The sequence below is a fragment of the Dreissena polymorpha genome, chromosome 9 (genome assembly GCF_020536995.1).
Source record: "Dreissena polymorpha isolate Duluth1 chromosome 9, UMN_Dpol_1.0, whole genome shotgun sequence".
Lineage (NCBI taxonomy): Eukaryota > Metazoa > Mollusca > Bivalvia > Myida > Dreissenidae > Dreissena > Dreissena polymorpha.
The window spans coordinates 71,461,402-71,481,169 of NC_068363.1; the positions used below are offsets into that span (position 1 = coordinate 71,461,402).

Here is a 19,768-nt window from a genome sequence, read left to right on the forward strand (position 1 = left end):
TTGTCAGTCTATTGTTATGAGGCTGTATACGATGCGCGTTGAACTAGCGCCAAACTTTTAACCGAAACTTTGATATTAATAGCACTATTAACGTTCATTTGTGTTGCATTTTGACCTATTATCCAAGCGATTTACTTTTCCATTATTATTTAATCACCCTATCATCCAATTTTTAAGATGAAATTACGGTGTTTACAAAACCAACCAAACCGAAAGTGAAACTAGATGCATTACGTTTCGCGATGTAAACATTAAATATTTGTTCAGTTTGAGGAAGCGAATCGATAATAGACGTTGGAATATGTATGCAATACAGACTATCATTGCCGATTGTAATACTGGCTAAAAAATACCTTTTATGACAGGTCATGTATAGAACGTTAATCAAATAGTGACCATAAATCACTACAAATGTCTGGGTTGTTCATTAATATAATTAATGCACGTTTCTGATCTAATTGCCTGTATCTAGTTGTAATTACCATGATATTGATAAAATTAAAACGTTTTTTTCATCAATTAACATTACATGTTTTATTTTTATCATTTAGGGAATATATAATTGTATCATTATCATCATTAAATATTCTGAAGATCTAAATTATCATGATTACTTTAAAGTAGAATTTTTAAATTGTACTCATTATTTTTAATGAATTTGCACATTTGCTTGATTCAAAATAAAATGTATTAATAAGGGTTTCAGTTGTTAGTTTTAACCCATTTTTAGTTCGATTAAATTTAAAGTACTAACTACGTACATGTATGTAAAATGCTCTGGAGTTCGTTTTCTGGGCCTAGAACCAGCACTTGGGTGTCTCTTGGAGATTTCTTAAGAATGCTCCCACACTGGGGATCACACCAGTGACCTCCAGAGCATTATACAATTGAGGATGCATCAAGATTAAAAAATGGTACATGTATAAATTAATAAAGAATCAATAACAATCAGAAACTGTGCATTTTTTTCAGTATTGTGTGAAAGGATTTGAAGTAATTATGTTTTTTTGAAATATGATTTATGTGAATTTGAATAAATATATAAAATTTAGTGATTTTCTCAGACAAAACTGTTTATTACATACTAAAGTATTCAGAATGTATTATTGTAATATTCATTCAAATTTTTTAGTACAAAAAGCACTTTTCCCTGGCATTTGTATTTATAGTACTTACATATTTTATAATTCTGACAGCATTTATAAACTGTGTTCATGCAAGCATGAAACCGGTTTCATTTTTTGAGTATTTAAACAAGAGGGCCATGATGGCCCTGTATCGCTCCACTGCTGAAAAAAGGTTGAAACAAATTTCTCTGCATGTGCAAATACTTAAATATAGGCCCTATTTAAGCACATGTACACTTTTGTGACCTTCTGGGCTGGGTCAAATTTAACCCCAGGGGCATAATTTGAGAAAACTTTGTAGAGGACTACTATATCTCACTACATACAAAATGTGGTAGCCCTAGGTCCTAGAGTTAAGGACAAGAATATTTTTTAAGTTTTCAAAAAATAAGCAAGATATAAGCGTATATAATGTTCAATTTTGTGACATGCGGTTCAGGATCAAATTTGACCCAAAAGGCATAATTTGAACAAACTTGGTAGAGGACTACAAGATGTTGTAACTGCATACCAAATTTGGTAGCCATAGTCCAAATGGTTTTCGACAAGAAGATTTTAAAGATTTCACAAAATAGGCACTTTAAAAGCGTTTATTCAATTTTGTGACCCCCCCCCCCCGGGCAGGGTCAAAGTTGACCCCCGAGGCATTATTTGAACAAATTTGGTAGAGGTTTATTAGATGTCACTACATACCAAATTTGGTAGCCCTAGGCCCAATGGTTATGGACAACAAGATTTTTAAAGTTTTCACAAAATAGGCCCCATATAAGTGTATGTTCAGTTTTGTGACCCCGGGCAGGGTCAAATTTGACCCAAGGAGCATAATTTGAACAAACTTGGTAGAGAACTATAACATGTCACTACATACCAAATTTGGTAGCCCTATGCCTTATGGTTAAGGACAAGAAGAGTTTTAAAATTTTCACAAAATAGGCACTATATAAGCATATAATTGATTTTGTGGCCCCCGGGGCAGGGTCAAATTTGACCCCTGGGGCGTAATTTGAACAAACTAAGTAGAGGACTATACAATGTCTCTACATACCAAATTGTGTAGCCCTAGGCCTAATGGTTATGGACAAGATTTTTTTTAAGTTATCACAAAATAGGTATTATATAAGCATATGTTCAATTTTGTGACCCCCGGGGCAGGGTTAAATTTGACCCTAGGGATTAATTTTGAACAAATTTGGTAGAGGACTATTAGATGTCACTATATACCAAATTTGATAGCCCTAGGCCGGATTGTTATGGACAAGAATTTTTTTGAAGTTTTCACAAAATAGGCCTTATATAAGCATATGTTCAATTTTGTGACCCTCGGGGCAGGGTCAAACTAGACCCCAGGGGCATAATTTGAACAAACTTGGTAGAGGATTATAAGATGCCACTACATACCAAATTTGGTAGCCCTAGGCCCAATGGTTATGGACGAGAAGATTTGTAAAGTTTTCACAAAATTTACCCTATATAAGCATATGTTCAATTTTGTGACCCCCGGGGCAGGGTCAAATTTGACCCCAGGGGTATAATTTGAACAAATTTGGTAGAGGACTATTAGATGTCTCTACATACCAAATTTGATAGCCCTAGGCCCAATGGTTATGGACGGGAGATTTTGAAAGTTTTCACAAAATAGGCCTTATTTAAGCAAATTTTCAATTTTGTGACCCCAGGGCAGAGTCAAATTTGACCCCAGGGGCATAATTTGAACAAATTTGAAAGAGGTTCACCCCAGGAACATTCCTAAGAAATTTCATCAGAATTGGACCAGTAGTTTAGGAGAAGATGTTTAAAGGAAAAGTTTATGCATGGATGCACGATGGACACATGACCTTTGGCCAGTGGAGCTAAAAATCAAATTAAACATTTAGTTTTGATGTAAAATCAGTTTTTATATGCAAGTGTCTATTTCACTTATAAATTAAAACAGCATATTATTCATTATTGAAAAGATTATTCCAAGCTTGATGTCATATTTCAACTTTGCATAGTGTAGTTAATTGAACATTGTATTGAACTGTATGGGCAGCTATATTTTTTAATTTATGTATGTTGTATTATACAAAATGCATTATTTCTACCACAAGTAGACCATATAAGGCCTACTGCTACTAAATAGGCACTGGTATGAATTTGACACTGTTTTTGATGCTCATACAAAACTTTAATTATTACAACACTTTAGTATATTAAATATTTTCAAGTTTTTGTTCAACATTTTTTGCAAAAGAAAAGAGTGTCTTAATGCATTTGAAAATATACTTAAAACAAACTAAAAATGCATTTTAACATACCTTTTTCCTGGTAAAGTGTATTTGGGATGATAAAAAATACACTTGAAGAGTATTAATGCTGGAAAAATGCAGAAAAAAATACATTTGTTTCTGTTAGAAGTGTTTCTGGTCTGCATTTTTAAGTGTATTAAATACATCAAATGCAGATAAATACAATGCCAATACTGTTACATGTATTGTAATGGACATAAAATGCACTTGTTCTTGTAATTAAATGCTTTAGTGAATTGAATTAACCTTTTATAACGTTTTAACAATTAATAATACCTTTTTATATAAATTTTCTTTTGAAATGTGACACTTAATAGATTTTTGCACCACTAGTAAGAGATATAATTTGTGCTCATAATGCTTTATCATTACACTATATAATATCATTTGTTGTATGAAAATTGCCCGTAAAATTCGTGTGAAAGCTCAAGAGATCAATAGCAGCGTGCTATACCCTGCTCCTTTTTACATGACTTGATGGTATTTAGTCCCCAATTCTACATGGCTAAGGGAAAATTAATGTTCAGATTTGACAAATAAGTCTTAACTGGGATCCAATAGGCAGACTTTCATATTACTTGTATTTAATTTAAATCATGATCTGAATTGCTCTTTGGCAAATCTTCGTTGGTCACAGTATTCAACTGAATTTTGTTCACTTTGTAGTGATTATATTTTCTATATTTATCAGACAACATCTTTCTTCAAAAGTTTAACATGATTGCTTGGTTAATTTAGAAACAAGATCAATGCATCATAACATAAAATGAAAATATGTGTAATAGTAAAAATGGCAGCAAAAAAGCACTAGATTATCTGCCTTAAATCTGAGACGATATGTTGATGTATTGGAATTTCTCATAAATAATGTGTTCCATAGTTGTATAATTGTATAGTCGCATGCATGAGTGGTGTCAATGTCACAATACCAAGTAAAGCCTATAATTTACTAAATCAATTTGAAGTTTGATGTGTGTTTTTTTCAAGATCTGTTATATATAATAATATATACATGACTTGTATATATATATTGTTGAAAAGTTAACATGCAATAAGTTTACTGTAATTAAGTGACAAATAGTTTTACTGATTTGGTTGGATGCATATATGCAGATATATCATGGTTTGTGCAGAGGACAGTAGCAAAAACAAGAGCTGTCTCCGTAGGATGACATACGCCCCCGATAAACGCTTTAATAGAAGTTATGAGCATTTTTCAAAACCTAAACGCCGACCCTAAGTTCAAGGTCAAAGGGGTCAAAATTTGTGTGTGTATGGGAAAGCCTTGTCCATATACACATGCATACCAAATATGAATGTTACATCTGAAGCGACATAGAAGTTATGAGCATTTTTTCGAAACCTAAATGCAAAGTGTGACGGATAGACAGACGGACAGTGCGATCACTATATGCCCTCCTTTGGGGGCATAAAAATGTGTTTCACATTGTTTTGGTAAATTAGTAATGTAGTTAAATGAGCAGAATCATCAATTATGAAGTTATTGATTATAAAGTGTTGCTGGCATATTTGATGCATTCATCTAGCTATAAGAAGGTCCCTGTTTTATCCCCACTGGCACCGAGTGAGGGTTCTCAAATCTTTAAACAATATGAATAACTACATATAGGGTCAAGAGCCTTGTTGATATGGGGGCTAAACACCTGCAATCAAAGCGACCCAGGTTAAAGGCCGAGGCAAAATAAATAAACCAGAGGCCGCATGAGCCTGCTATACTCTGAACAAGTATTGTTTCTTCTCAGAAAACTGGCTTAAGTGTCTTACTAAGCTTTAGACTTTGAGTTTCAGTACACTCAATCTTAAATAAATTGGTCAAATTAAATAATATTTGTAAAAAATAAACATTCTGCACAAATTCAATTATGTACTTTACCTGTATGCATGAATCATTTCAGTCTTGATGGTTAGTGAACTATGTCAAAAGCACCATATCTATGAAACACTTGTATTTTGAATAGTGCAATGTTCCACAGAAATGATGCTGATGATAATTCTACACGATGATGAATTATTAGATATATTTCTAAATTCCATTTCCACCAACAATTCGGTTATTCCACTACCAGTTCACATGCTTCATACACAGTTGAAAATAACACTATTTCACTCAACAACCGTGACACATGTACTAAATTTATCAACTTTTCGCAATTAAACTTGTCTTCTACTGTTATTGTTGTTGTTGTTCTTTTGAAAGTAGTTCGAAAGATGGCGACCATTAACCCAGAGATTGATTTAGGTTACGCATGCGCAATTAATTTCCTTCTATATTACATATAAAATAGTTGAAGTTCGATATCAATTTTTACCATGATCAAGCGCATACCCACTATATCATCATACATCATTGGAAAGATTAATGCATAATCTTTTGAAAAAAATGCATGTCATTAAATTCTATACGCGCAAACTCAAAATATTTACCTTAGAATAGGCAAACCGGTTTTGACAGCTGTGCAGACAACCATTTTGGGCTCAAATAGTATGACCTACTTTCGAAGCCGGGAACCATCAACACAAAAAGTAGAGCACAAAAATGGCTTATTTTCTTATTGCTTACAAATATACCTTCAAGTTGATACCAAAACCAACCATTTGCAATGTATTTTACAAATCCTAGGCAGCATGCACTCAACAATGTGTGCTAAGTATCAAACTGACTGCATGTAACCCTAAAAACAGGAGTTCCGGTTTGGGGTTATGTGACCTTTAAGAGAACCCAACCCCTTCAAATTTAAATTAAAGGCACTTTTCCCACAGGTATAATCTGTTTTGAGAAAGATCACAAAGTTCCGGTACAATGACACACAGATTAATTCATAAAAGTTGCCGTTGAAAGCGCCATGCGTAACAGCGTTTCGCGTCAAGAATTAAGGTAGAAAAGCCAAACTCGGTTACATCATACATGCAGCACTTAGACTCCATACAAGGCATGTCTTTCGATTCTAATAGGCAAAGCTTATCTTACATATGGCTTAATAAGGGAAAAAAATCATCAATGGCAATATTTGTGCATCAAAGCAGGTTTTGAACTGGATTCGAACAAACTTTTTATATATTTTTTGCACATTTTAGGTAAAATCCATGTAGAAGCAGCAATGCTGATGTCATTTGACCCAACAAAAGGGCTCGCTTGCATGGAAAAACAACACACTTGGCTTCCTGACTAAAAAAAGTCATCGTCAGACATGAGCTTTAAGTCTTTTGTCACACCTGGACCTATGATTCCTCGGCTCGAGTTCCGTCTAGGGCAGGCTCCGGAAAGTGTCAGTCTGGCCCGGGTGCTCAATTCCGTGTAATCTGAGAAAACAAAAAAGGTTTTTTGTGCGCATTTGCCCATTACGGTGCCAACTAATGTAAGTTAGATACAATTAGAGTAAGCTTTCAATAGTCTTTCTCGCTTTATTTGCTGCAAATGGTTAATTCACCACGCCGGCATCACATTGTCGGGCACACCGGCAAAGTTATCGCCACAAAGTTTGGTTTCAGAGCTGCAGTCAATGTAAAACACACAAATTTCCTAATTTTGGTGACATAAGTGTGCCAGGATATCAAAGAAATCATTTTACAATAGATTTAATTGAAAATAACGGCGTACTAACCTGCAAAGACACCGATCCTCTCGACACGACTGGGCGAGTGTTGAGGGCCGTCTCCGAATCAGTCACACTGTACAGTTTTTGATGGCCTGTCACTTCAGCCGGACTTGTAAACCAATTGGACGACAGTTCAGGCAGAGCTATAGACCCATTTCGACACCGCCTACAAATGCACACTTAGGTTTACGCATAATATTAAGGTCACTTAAATACAGATTCCCTGGTGTTTTTCATGCAGGGTCTATCGCAACAACATTCTTCCAGGAAAGAAAGCATAATATTATTATCATTTTTGTGTTTTCAGCTGAATACTTGATTTTACTTGAACTCAGCGAGATATCCAAACAGGTAAAATAAGGCAAAGTAGTGTTATTCTGAGTAGATCTGCCTGAATGGGTTGAAGGCGAAGGCGGATAGAAGTGTAGGTCCAAAATTGGCGGGCATTTTTAACAGAAAAAGGCTCAAAAAGTAAACAATAATAATAAATACAGATGAAATAAAGACATGCATTAGGTTCATTATTGAGATTGATGCAAATTAATGTCAAAATGGCACTGAAAAACAATACCGGGTGTTTAAGTAGTCTTAGAATATGTCTCCGGAACAGGTTTCGGTGTGATTTTCCAGCATTTACCCCCCTTATGACCCCAAGTGCAACAGCCCAATTGCAAACAGCCCTTATTTGGGTCAAAATGACATCTGGCAGTTATGTTTTGCAATACAGAGAGTTTTTGATGGTCAAATGTCAAAATTCTGGCAGACGACTAACTTGGTCGGATGTGCTTAAAGGTTACGCATGCGCAATTAATTTCCTTCTATATTACATATAAAATAGTTGAAGTTCGATATCAATTTTTACCATGATCAAGCGCATACCCACTATATCATCATACATCATTGGAAAGATTAATGCATAATCTTTTGAAAAAAATGCATGTCATTAAATTCTATACGCGCAAACTCAAAATATTTACCTTAGAATAGGCAAACCGGTTTTGACAGCTGTGCAGACAACCATTTTGGGCTCAAATAGTATGACCTACTTTCGAAGCCGGGAACCATCAACACAAAAGTAGAGCACAAAAATGGCTTATTTTCTTATTGCTTACAAATATACCTTCAAGTTGATACCAAAACCAACCATTTGCAATGTATTTTACAAATCCTAGGCAGCATGCACTCAACAATGTGTGCTAAGTATCAAACTGACTGCATGTAACCCTAAAAACAGGAGTTCCGGTTTGGGGTTATGTGACCTTTAAGAGAACCCAACCCCTTCAAATTTAAATTAAAGGCACTTTTCCCACAGGTATAATCTGTTTTGAGAAAGATCACAAAGTTCCGGTACAATGACACACAGATTAATTCATAAAAGTTGCCGTTGAAAGCGCCATGCGTAACAGCGTTTCGCGTCAAGAATTAAGGTAGAAAAGCCAAACTCGGTTACATCATACATGCAGCACTTAGACTCCATACAAGGCATGTCTTTCGATTCTAATAGGCAAAGCTTATCTTACATATGGCTTAATAAGTGAAAAAAATCATCAATGGCAATATTTGTGCATCAAAGCAGGTTTTGAACTGGATTCGAACAAACTTTTTATATATTTTTTTGCACATTTTAGGTAAAATCCATGTAGAAGCAGCAATGCTGATGTCATTTGACCCAACAAAAGGGCTCGCTTGCATGGAAAAACAACACACTTGGCTTCCTGACTAAAAAAAGTCATCGTCAGACATGAGCTTTAAGTCTTTTGTCACACCTGGACCTATGATTCCTCGGCTCGAGTTCCGTCTAGGGCAGGCTCCGGAAAGTGTCAGTCTGGCCCGGGTGCTCAATTCCGTGTAATCTGAGAAAACAAAAAAGGTTTTTTGTGCGCATTTGCCCATTACGGTGCCAACTAATGTAAGTTAGATACAATTAGAGTAAGCTTTCAATAGTCTTTCTCGCTTTATTTGCTGCAAATGGTTAATTCACCACGCCGGCATCACATTGTCGGGCACACCGGCAAAGTTATCGCCACAAAGTTTGGTTTCAGAGCTGCAGTCAATGTAAAACACACAAATTTCCTAATTTTGGTGACATAAGTGTGCCAGGATATCAAAGAAATCATTTTACAATAGATTTAATTGAAAATAACGGCGTACTAACCTGCAAAGACACCGATCCTCTCGACACGACTGGGCGAGTGTTGAGGGCCGTCTCCGAATCAGTCACACTGTACAGTTTTTGATGGCCTGTCACTTCAGCCGGACTTGTAAACCAATTGGACGACAGTTCAGGCAGAGCTATAGACCCATTTCGACACCGCCTACAAATGCACACTTAGGTTTACGCATAATATTAAGGTCACTTAAATACAGATTCCCTGGTGTTTTTCATGCAGGGTCTATCGCAACAACATTCTTCCAGGAAAGAAAGCATAATATTATTATCATTTTTGTGTTTTCAGCTGAATACTTGATTTTACTTGAACTCAGCGAGATATCCAAACAGGTAAAATAAGGCAAAGTAGTGTTATTCTGAGTAGATCTGCCTGAATGGGTTGAAGGCGAAGGCGGATAGAAGTGTAGGTCCAAAATTGGCGGGCATTTTTAACAGAAAAAGGCTCAAAAAGTAAACAATAATAATAAATACAGATGAAATAAAGACATGCATTAGGTTCATTATTGAGATTGATGCAAATTAATGTCAAAATGGCACTGAAAAACAATACCGGGTGTTTAAGTAGTCTTAGAATATGTCTCCGGAACAGGTTTCGGTGTGATTTTCCAGCATTTACCCCCCTTATGACCCCAAGTGCAACAGCCCAATTGCAAACAGCCCTTATTTGGGTCAAAATGACATCTGGCAGTTATGTTTTGCAATACAGAGAGTTTTTGATGGTCAAATGTCAAAATTCTGGCAGACGACTAACTTGGTCGGATGTGCTTAAAGGTTACGCATGCGCAATTAATTTCCTTCTATATTACATATAAAATAGTTGAAGTTCGATATCAATTTTTACCATGATCAAGCGCATACCCACTATATCATCATACATCATTGGAAAGATTAATGCATAATCTTTTGAAAAAAATGCATGTCATTAAATTCTATACGCGCAAACTCAAAATATTTACCTTAGAATAGGCAAACCGGTTTTGACAGCTGTGCAGACAACCATTTTGGGCTCAAATAGTATGACCTACTTTCGAAGCCGGGAACCATCAACACAAAAAGTAGAGCACAAAAATGGCTTATTTTCTTATTGCTTACAAATATACCTTCAAGTTGATACCAAAACCAACCATTTGCAATGTATTTTACAAATCCTAGGCAGCATGCACTCAACAATGTGTGCTAAGTATCAAACTGACTGCATGTAACCCTAAAAACAGGAGTTCCGGTTTGGGGTTATGTGACCTTTAAGAGAACCCAACCCCTTCAAATTTAAATTAAAGGCACTTTTCCCACAGGTATAATCTGTTTTGAGAAAGATCACAAAGTTCCGGTACAATGACACACAGATTAATTCATAAAAGTTGCCGTTGAAAGCGCCATGCGTAACAGCGTTTCGCGTCAAGAATTAAGGTAGAAAAGCCAAACTCGGTTACATCATACATGCAGCACTTAGACTCCATACAAGGCATGTCTTTCGATTCTAATAGGCAAAGCTTATCTTACATATGGCTTAATAAGTGAAAAAAATCATCAATGGCAATATTTGTGCATCAAAGCAGGTTTTGAACTGGATTCGAACAAACTTTTTATATTTTTTTTGCACATTTTAGGTAAAATCCATGTAGAAGCAGCAATGCTGATGTCATTTGACCCAACAAAAGGGCTCGCTTGCATGGAAAAACAACACACTTGGCTTCCTGACTAAAAAAAGTCATCGTCAGACATGAGCTTTAAGTCTTTTGTCACACCTGGACCTATGATTCCTCGGCTCGAGTTCCGTCTAGGGCAGGCTCCGGAAAGTGTCAGTCTGGCCCGGGTGCTCAATTCCGTGTAATCTGAGAAAACAAAAAAGGTTTTTTGTGCGCATTTGCCCATTACGGTGCCAACTAATGTAAGTTAGATACAATTAGAGTAAGCTTTCAATAGTCTTTCTCGCTTTATTTGCTGCAAATGGTTAATTCACCACGCCGGCATCACATTGTCGGGCACACCGGCAAAGTTATCGCCACAAAGTTTGGTTTCAGAGCTGCAGTCAATGTAAAACACACAAATTTCCTAATTTTGGTGACAAAAGTGTGCCAGGATATCAAAGAAATCATTTTACAATAGATTTAATTGAAAATAACGGCGTACTAACCTGCAAAGACACCGATCCTCTCGACACGACTGGGCGAGTGTTGAGGGCCGTCTCCGAATCAGTCACACTGTACAGTTTTTGATGGCCTGTCACTTCAGCCGGACTTGTAAACCAATTGGACGACAGTTCAGGCAGAGCTATAGACCCATTTCGACACCGCCTACAAATGCACACTTAGGTTTACGCATAATATTAAGGTCACTTAAATACAGATTCCCTGGTGTTTTTCATGCAGGGTCTATCGCAACAACATTCTTCCAGGAAAGAAAGCATAATATTATTATCATTTTTGTGTTTTCAGCTGAATACTTGATTTTACTTGAACTCAGCGAGATATCCAAACAGGTAAAATAAGGCAAAGTAGTGTTATTCTGAGTAGATCTGCCTGAATGGGTTGAAGGCGAAGGCGGATAGAAGTGTAGGTCCAAAATTGGCGGGCATTTTTAACAGAAAAAGGCTCAAAAAGTAAACAATAATAATAAATACAGATGAAATAAAGACATGCATTAGGTTCATTATTGAGATTGATGCAAATTAATGTCAAAATGGCACTGAAAAACAATACCGGGTGTTTAAGTAGTCTTAGAATATGTCTCCGGAACAGGTTTCGGTGTGATTTTCCAGCATTTACCCCCCTTATGACCCCAAGTGCAACAGCCCAATTGCAAACAGCCCTTATTTGGGTCAAAATGACATCTGGCAGTTATGTTTTGCAATACAGAGAGTTTTTGATGGTCAAATGTCAAAATTCTGGCAGACGACTAACTTGGTCGGATGTGCTTAAAGGTTACGCATGCGCAATTAATTTCCTTCTATATTACATATAAAATAGTTGAAGTTCGATATCAATTTTTACCATGATCAAGCGCATACCCACTATATCATCATACATCATTGGAAAGATTAATGCATAATCTTTTGAAAAAAATGCATGTCATTAAATTCTATACGCGCAAACTCAAAATATTTACCTTAGAATAGGCAAACCGGTTTTGACAGCTGTGCAGACAACCATTTTGGGCTCAAATAGTATGACCTACTTTCGAAGCCGGGAACCATCAACACAAAAAGTAGAGCACAAAAATGGCTTATTTTCTTATTGCTTACAAATATACCTTCAAGTTGATACCAAAACCAACCATTTGCAATGTATTTTACAAATCCTAGGCAGCATGCACTCAACAATGTGTGCTAAGTATCAAACTGACTGCATGTAACCCTAAAAACAGGAGTTCCGGTTTGGGGTTATGTGACCTTTAAGAGAACCCAACCCCTTCAAATTTAAATTAAAGGCACTTTTCCCACAGGTATAATCTGTTTTGAGAAAGATCACAAAGTTCCGGTACAATGACACACAGATTAATTCATAAAAGTTGCCGTTGAAAGCGCCATGCGTAACAGCGTTTCGCGTCAAGAATTAAGGTAGAAAAGCCAAACTCGGTTACATCATACATGCAGCACTTAGACTCCATACAAGGCATGTCTTTCGATTCTAATAGGCAAAGCTTATCTTACATATGGCTTAATAAGTGAAAAAAATCATCAATGGCAATATTTGTGCATCAAAGCAGGTTTTGAACTGGATTCGAACAAACTTTTTATATTTTTTTTGCACATTTTAGGTAAAATCCATGTAGAAGCAGCAATGCTGATGTCATTTGACCCAACAAAAGGGCTCGCTTGCATGGAAAAACAACACACTTGGCTTCCTGACTAAAAAAAGTCATCGTCAGACATGAGCTTTAAGTCTTTTGTCACACCTGGACCTATGATTCCTCGGCTCGAGTTCCGTCTAGGGCAGGCTCCGGAAAGTGTCAGTCTGGCCCGGGTGCTCAATTCCGTGTAATCTGAGAAAACAAAAAAGGTTTTTTGTGCGCATTTGCCCATTACGGTGCCAACTAATGTAAGTTAGATACAATTAGAGTAAGCTTTCAATAGTCTTTCTCGCTTTATTTGCTGCAAATGGTTAATTCACCACGCCGGCATCACATTGTCGGGCACACCGGCAAAGTTATCGCCACAAAGTTTGGTTTCAGAGCTGCAGTCAATGTAAAACACACAAATTTCCTAATTTTGGTGACAAAAGTGTGCCAGGATATCAAAGAAATCATTTTACAATAGATTTAATTGAAAATAACGGCGTACTAACCTGCAAAGACACCGATCCTCTCGACACGACTGGGCGAGTGTTGAGGGCCGTCTCCGAATCAGTCACACTGTACAGTTTTTGATGGCCTGTCACTTCAGCCGGACTTGTAAACCAATTGGACGACAGTTCAGGCAGAGCTATAGACCCATTTCGACACCGCCTACAAATGCACACTTAGGTTTACGCATAATATTAAGGTCACTTAAATACAGATTCCCTGGTGTTTTTCATGCAGGGTCTATCGCAACAACATTCTTCCAGGAAAGAAAGCATAATATTATTATCATTTTTGTGTTTTCAGCTGAATACTTGATTTTACTTGAACTCAGCGAGATATCCAAACAGGTAAAATAAGGCAAAGTAGTGTTATTCTGAGTAGATCTGCCTGAATGGGTTGAAGGCGAAGGCGGATAGAAGTGTAGGTCCAAAATTGGCGGGCATTTTTAACAGAAAAAGGCTCAAAAAGTAAACAATAATAATAAATACAGATGAAATAAAGACATGCATTAGGTTCATTATTGAGATTGATGCAAATTAATGTCAAAATGGCACTGAAAAACAATACCGGGTGTTTAAGTAGTCTTAGAATATGTCTCCGGAACAGGTTTCGGTGTGATTTTCCAGCATTTACCCCCCTTATGACCCCAAGTGCAACAGCCCAATTGCAAACAGCCCTTATTTGGGTCAAAATGACATCTGGCAGTTATGTTTTGCAATACAGAGAGTTTTTGATGGTCAAATGTCAAAATTCTGGCAGACGACTAACTTGGTCGGATGTGCTTAAAGGTTACGCATGCGCAATTAATTTCCTTCTATATTACATATAAAATAGTTGAAGTTCGATATCAATTTTTACCATGATCAAGCGCATACCCACTATATCATCATACATCATTGGAAAGATTAATGCATAATCTTTTGAAAAAAATGCATGTCATTAAATTCTATACGCGCAAACTCAAAATATTTACCTTAGAATAGGCAAACCGGTTTTGACAGCTGTGCAGACAACCATTTTGGGCTCAAATAGTATGACCTACTTTCGAAGCCGGGAACCATCAACACAAAAAGTAGAGCACAAAAATGGCTTATTTTCTTATTGCTTACAAATATACCTTCAAGTTGATACCAAAACCAACCATTTGCAATGTATTTTACAAATCCTAGGCAGCATGCACTCAACAATGTGTGCTAAGTATCAAACTGACTGCATGTAACCCTAAAAACAGGAGTTCCGGTTTGGGGTTATGTGACCTTTAAGAGAACCCAACCCCTTCAAATTTAAATTAAAGGCACTTTTCCCACAGGTATAATCTGTTTTGAGAAAGATCACAAAGTTCCGGTACAATGACACACAGATTAATTCATAAAAGTTGCCGTTGAAAGCGCCATGCGTAACAGCGTTTCGCGTCAAGAATTAAGGTAGAAAAGCCAAACTCGGTTACATCATACATGCAGCACTTAGACTCCATACAAGGCATGTCTTTCGATTCTAATAGGCAAAGCTTATCTTACATATGGCTTAATAAGTGAAAAAAATCATCAATGGCAATATTTGTGCATCAAAGCAGGTTTTGAACTGGATTCGAACAAACTTTTTATATTTTTTTTGCACATTTTAGGTAAAATCCATGTAGAAGCAGCAATGCTGATGTCATTTGACCCAACAAAAGGGCTCGCTTGCATGGAAAAACAACACACTTGGCTTCCTGACTAAAAAAAGTCATCGTCAGACATGAGCTTTAAGTCTTTTGTCACACCTGGACCTATGATTCCTCGGCTCGAGTTCCGTCTAGGGCAGGCTCCGGAAAGTGTCAGTCTGGCCCGGGTGCTCAATTCCGTGTAATCTGAGAAAACAAAAAGGTTTTTTTGTGCGCATTTGCCCATTACGGTGCCAACTAATGTAAGTTAGATACAATTAGAGTAAGCTTTCAATAGTCTTTCTCGCTTTATTTGCTGCAAATGGTTAATTCACCACGCCGGCATCACATTGTCGGGCACACCGGCAAAGTTATCGCCACAAAGTTTGGTTTCAGAGCTGCAGTCAATGTAAAACACACAAATTTCCTAATTTTGGTGACAAAAGTGTGCCAGGATATCAAAGAAATCATTTTACAATAGATTTAATTGAAAATAACGGCGTACTAACCTGCAAAGACACCGATCCTCTCGACACGACTGGGCGAGTGTTGAGGGCCGTCTCCGAATCAGTCACACTGTACAGTTTTTGATGGCCTGTCACTTCAGCCGGACTTGTAAACCAATTGGACGACAGTTCAGGCAGAGCTATAGACCCATTTCGACACCGCCTACAAATGCACACTTAGGTTTACGCATAATATTAAGGTCACTTAAATACAGATTCCCTGGTGTTTTTCATGCAGGGTCTATCGCAACAACATTTCTTCCAGGAAAGAAAGCATAATATTATTATCATTTTTGTGTTTTTCAGCTGAATACTTGATTTTACTTGAACTCAGCGAGATATCCAAACAGGTAAAATAAGGCAAAGTAGTGTTATTCTGAGTAGATCTGCCTGAATGGGTTGAAGGCGAAGGCGGATAGAAGTGTAGGTCCAAATTGGCGGGCATTTTTAACAGAAAAAGGCTCAAAAAGTAAACAATAATAATAAATACAGATGAAATAAAGACATGCATTAGGTTCATATTGAGATTGATGCAAATTAATGTCAAAATGGCACTGAAAAACAATACCGGGTGTTTAAGTAGTCTTAGAATATGTCTCCGGAACAGGTTTCGGTGTGATTTTCCAGCATTTACCCCCCCTTATGACCCAAGTGCAACAGCCCAATTGCAAACAGCCCTTATTTGGGTCAAAATGACATCTGGCAGTTATGTTTTGCAATACAGAGAGTTTTTGATGGTCAAATGTCAAAATTCTGGCAGACGACTAACTTGGTCGGATGTGCTTAAAGGTTACGCATGCGCAATTAATTTCCTTCTATATTACATATAAAATAGTTGAAGTTCGATATCAATTTTTACCATGATCAAGCGCATACCCACTATATCATCATACATCATTGGAAAGATTAATGCATAATCTTTTGAAAAAAATGCATGTCATTAAATTCTATACGCGCAAACTCAAAATATTTACCTTAGAATAGGCAAACCGGTTTTGACAGCTGTGCAGACAACCATTTTGGGCTCAAATAGTATGACCTACTTTCGAAGCCGGGAACCATCAACACAAAAAGTAGAGCACAAAATGGCTTATTTTCTTATTGCTTACAAATATACCTTCAAGTTGATACCAAACCAACCATTTGCAATGTATTTACAAATCCTAGGCAGCATGCACTCAACAATGTGTGCTAAGTATCAAACTGACTGCATGTAACCCTAAAACAGGAGTTCCGGTTTGGGGTTATGTGACCTTTAAGAGAACCCAACCCCTTCAAATTTAAATTAAAGGCACTTTTCCCACAGGTATAATCTGTTTTGAGAAAGATCACAAAGTTCCGGTACAATGACACACAGATTAATTCATAAAAGTTGCCGTTGAAAGCGCCATGCGTAACAGCGTTTCGCGTCAAGAATTAAGGTTAGAAAAGCCAAACTCGGTTACATCATACATGCAGCACTTAGACTCCATTACAAGGCATGTCTTTCGATTCTAATAGGCAAAGCTTATCTTACATATGGCTTAATAAGTGAAAAAAATCATCAATGGCAATATTTGTGCATCAAGCAGGTTTTGAAACTGGATTCGAACAAACTTTTTATATTTTTTTTGCACATTTTAGGTAAAATCCATGTAGAAGCAGCAATGCTGATGTCATTTGACCCAACAAACGGCTCGCTTGCATGGAAAAACAACACACTTGGCTTCCTGACTAAAAAAAGTCATCGTCAGACATGAGCTTTAAGTCTTTTGTCACACCTGGACATGATTCTCGGCTCGAGTTCGTCTAGGGCAGGCTCCGGAAAGCTGTCCGTCTGGCCGGGTGCTCAATTCCGCTGTAATCTGAGAAAACAAAAAGGTTTTTTGTGCGCATTTGCCCATTACGGTGCAACTAATGTAAGTTAGATACAATTAGAGTAAGCTTTCACTAGTCTTTCTCGCTTATTTGCTGCAAATGGTTAATTCACCACGCCGGCATCACATTGTCGGGCAACACCGGCAAAGTTATCGCCCAAAGTTTGGTTTCAGCGCTGCAGTCAATGTAAAACACACAAATTTCCTAATTTTGGTGACAAAAGTGTGCCAGGATATCAAAGAAATCATTTTACATAGATTTAATTGACAATAACGGGACTAACCTGCAAAGACACCGATCCTCTCGACACGACTGGGCGAGTGTTGAGGGCCGTCTCCGAATCAGTCACACTGTACAGTTTTTGATGGCCTGTCACTTCAGCCGGACTTGTAAACCAATTGGACGACAGTTCAGGCAGAGCTATAGACCCATTTCGACACCGCCTACAAATGCACACTTAGGTTTACGCATAATATTAAGGTCACTTAAATACAGATTCCCTGGTGTTTTTCATGCAGGGTCTATCGCAACAACATTCTTCCAGGAAAAAAAGCATAATTATTATCATTTTTGTGTTTCAGCTGAATACTTGATTTTACTTGAACTCAGCGAGATATCCAAACAGGTAAAATAAGGCAAAGTAGTGTTATTCTGAGTAGATCTGCCTGAATGGGTTGAAGGCGAAGGCGGATAGAAGTGTAGGTCCAAAATTGGCGGGCATTTTTAACAGAAAAAGGCTCAAAAAGTAAACAATAATAATAAATACAGATGAAATAAAGACATGCATTAGGTTCATTATTGAGATTGATGCAAAAATGTCAAAATGGCACTGAAAAACAATACGGGTGTTTAAGTAGTCTTAGAATATGTCTCCGGAACAGGTTTGTGTGATTTTCCAGCATTTACCCCCTTATGACCCCAAGTGCAACAGCCCAATTGCAAACAGCCCTTATTTGGGTCAAAATGACATCTGGCAGTTATGTTTTGCAATACAGAGAGTTTTTGATGGTCAAATGTCAAAATTCTGGCAGACGACTAACTTGGTCGGATGTGCTTAAAGGTTACGCATGCGCAATTAATTTCCTTCTATATTACATATAAAATAGTTGAAGTTCGATATCAATTTTTACCATGATCAAGCGCATACCCACTATATCATCATACATCATTGGAAAGATTAATGCATAATCTTTTGAAAAAAATGCATGTCATTAAATTCTATACGCGCAAAACTCAAAATATTTACCTTAGAATAGGCAAACCGGTTTTGACAGCTGTTGCAGACACCATTTTGGGCTCAAATAGTATGACCTACTTTCGAAGCCGGGAGGACCATCAACACAAAAAGTAGAGCACAAAAATGGCTTATTTTCTTATTGCTTACAAATATACCTTCAAGTTGATACCAAACCAACCATTTGCAATGTATTTTACAAATCCTAGGCAGCATGCACTCAACAATGTGTGCTAAGTATCAAACTGACTGCATGTAACCCTAAAAACAGGAGTTCCGGTTGGGGTTATGTGACCTTTAAGAGAACCCAACCCCTTCAAATTTAAATTAAAGGCACTTTTCCCACAGGTATAATCTGTTTTGAGAAAGATCACAAAGTTCCGGTACAATGACACACAGATTAATTCATAAAAGTTGCCGTTGAAAGCGCCATGCGTAACAGCGTTTCGCGTCAAGAATTAAGGTAGAAAAGCCAAACTCGGTTACATCATACATGCAGCACTTAGACTCCATACAAGGCATGTCTTTCGATTCTAATAGGCAAAGCTTATCTTACATATGGCTTAATAAGTGAAAAAAATCATCAATGGCAATATTTGTGCATCAAAGCAGGTTTTGAACTGGATTCGAACAACTTTTTATATATTTTTTGCACATTTTAGGTAAAATCCATGTAGAAGCAGCAATGCTGATGTCATTGACCAACAAAAGGGCTCGCTTGCATGGAAAAAAAACAACACCCTTGGCTTCCTGACTAAAAAAAGTCATCGTCAGACATGAGCTTTAAGTCTTTTGTCACACCTGGACCTATGATTCCTCGGCTCGAGTTCGTCTAGGGCAGGCTCCGGAAAGTGTCAGTCTGGCCCGGGTGCTCAATTCCGTGTAATCTGAGAAAACAAAAACGGTTTTGTGCGCATTTGCCCATTACGGTGCCAAATAATGTAAGTTAGATACAATTAGAGTAAGCTTTCAATAGTCTTTCTCGCTTTATTTGCTGCAAATGGTTAATTCACCACGCCGGCATCACATTGTCGGGCACACCGGAA

General features: G+C 37.3%; 1 long non-coding RNA gene across 2 annotated transcripts; it reads right to left on the reverse strand.

Moving 5' to 3' along the window:
• Positions 1-5,749: 5,749 nt before the first annotated feature.
• Positions 5,750-19,547, reverse strand: LOC127844944 (uncharacterized). 2 transcript variants are annotated; one of them, XR_008032981.1, is made up of 11 exons: positions 19,524-19,547; positions 15,635-15,794; positions 15,246-15,332; positions 13,486-13,645; positions 13,097-13,183; positions 11,337-11,496; positions 10,948-11,034; positions 9,188-9,347; positions 8,799-8,885; positions 7,039-7,198; positions 5,750-6,736 (listed from the first exon to the last, which is right to left on the reverse strand). It is a non-coding gene; the product is annotated as an uncharacterized LOC127844944 (long non-coding RNA). The 2 variants fall into 2 exon arrangements; XR_008032982.1 differs by lacking the exon at positions 15,635-15,794 and adding an exon at positions 17,772-17,931.
• Positions 19,548-19,768: the final 221 nt, after the last annotated feature.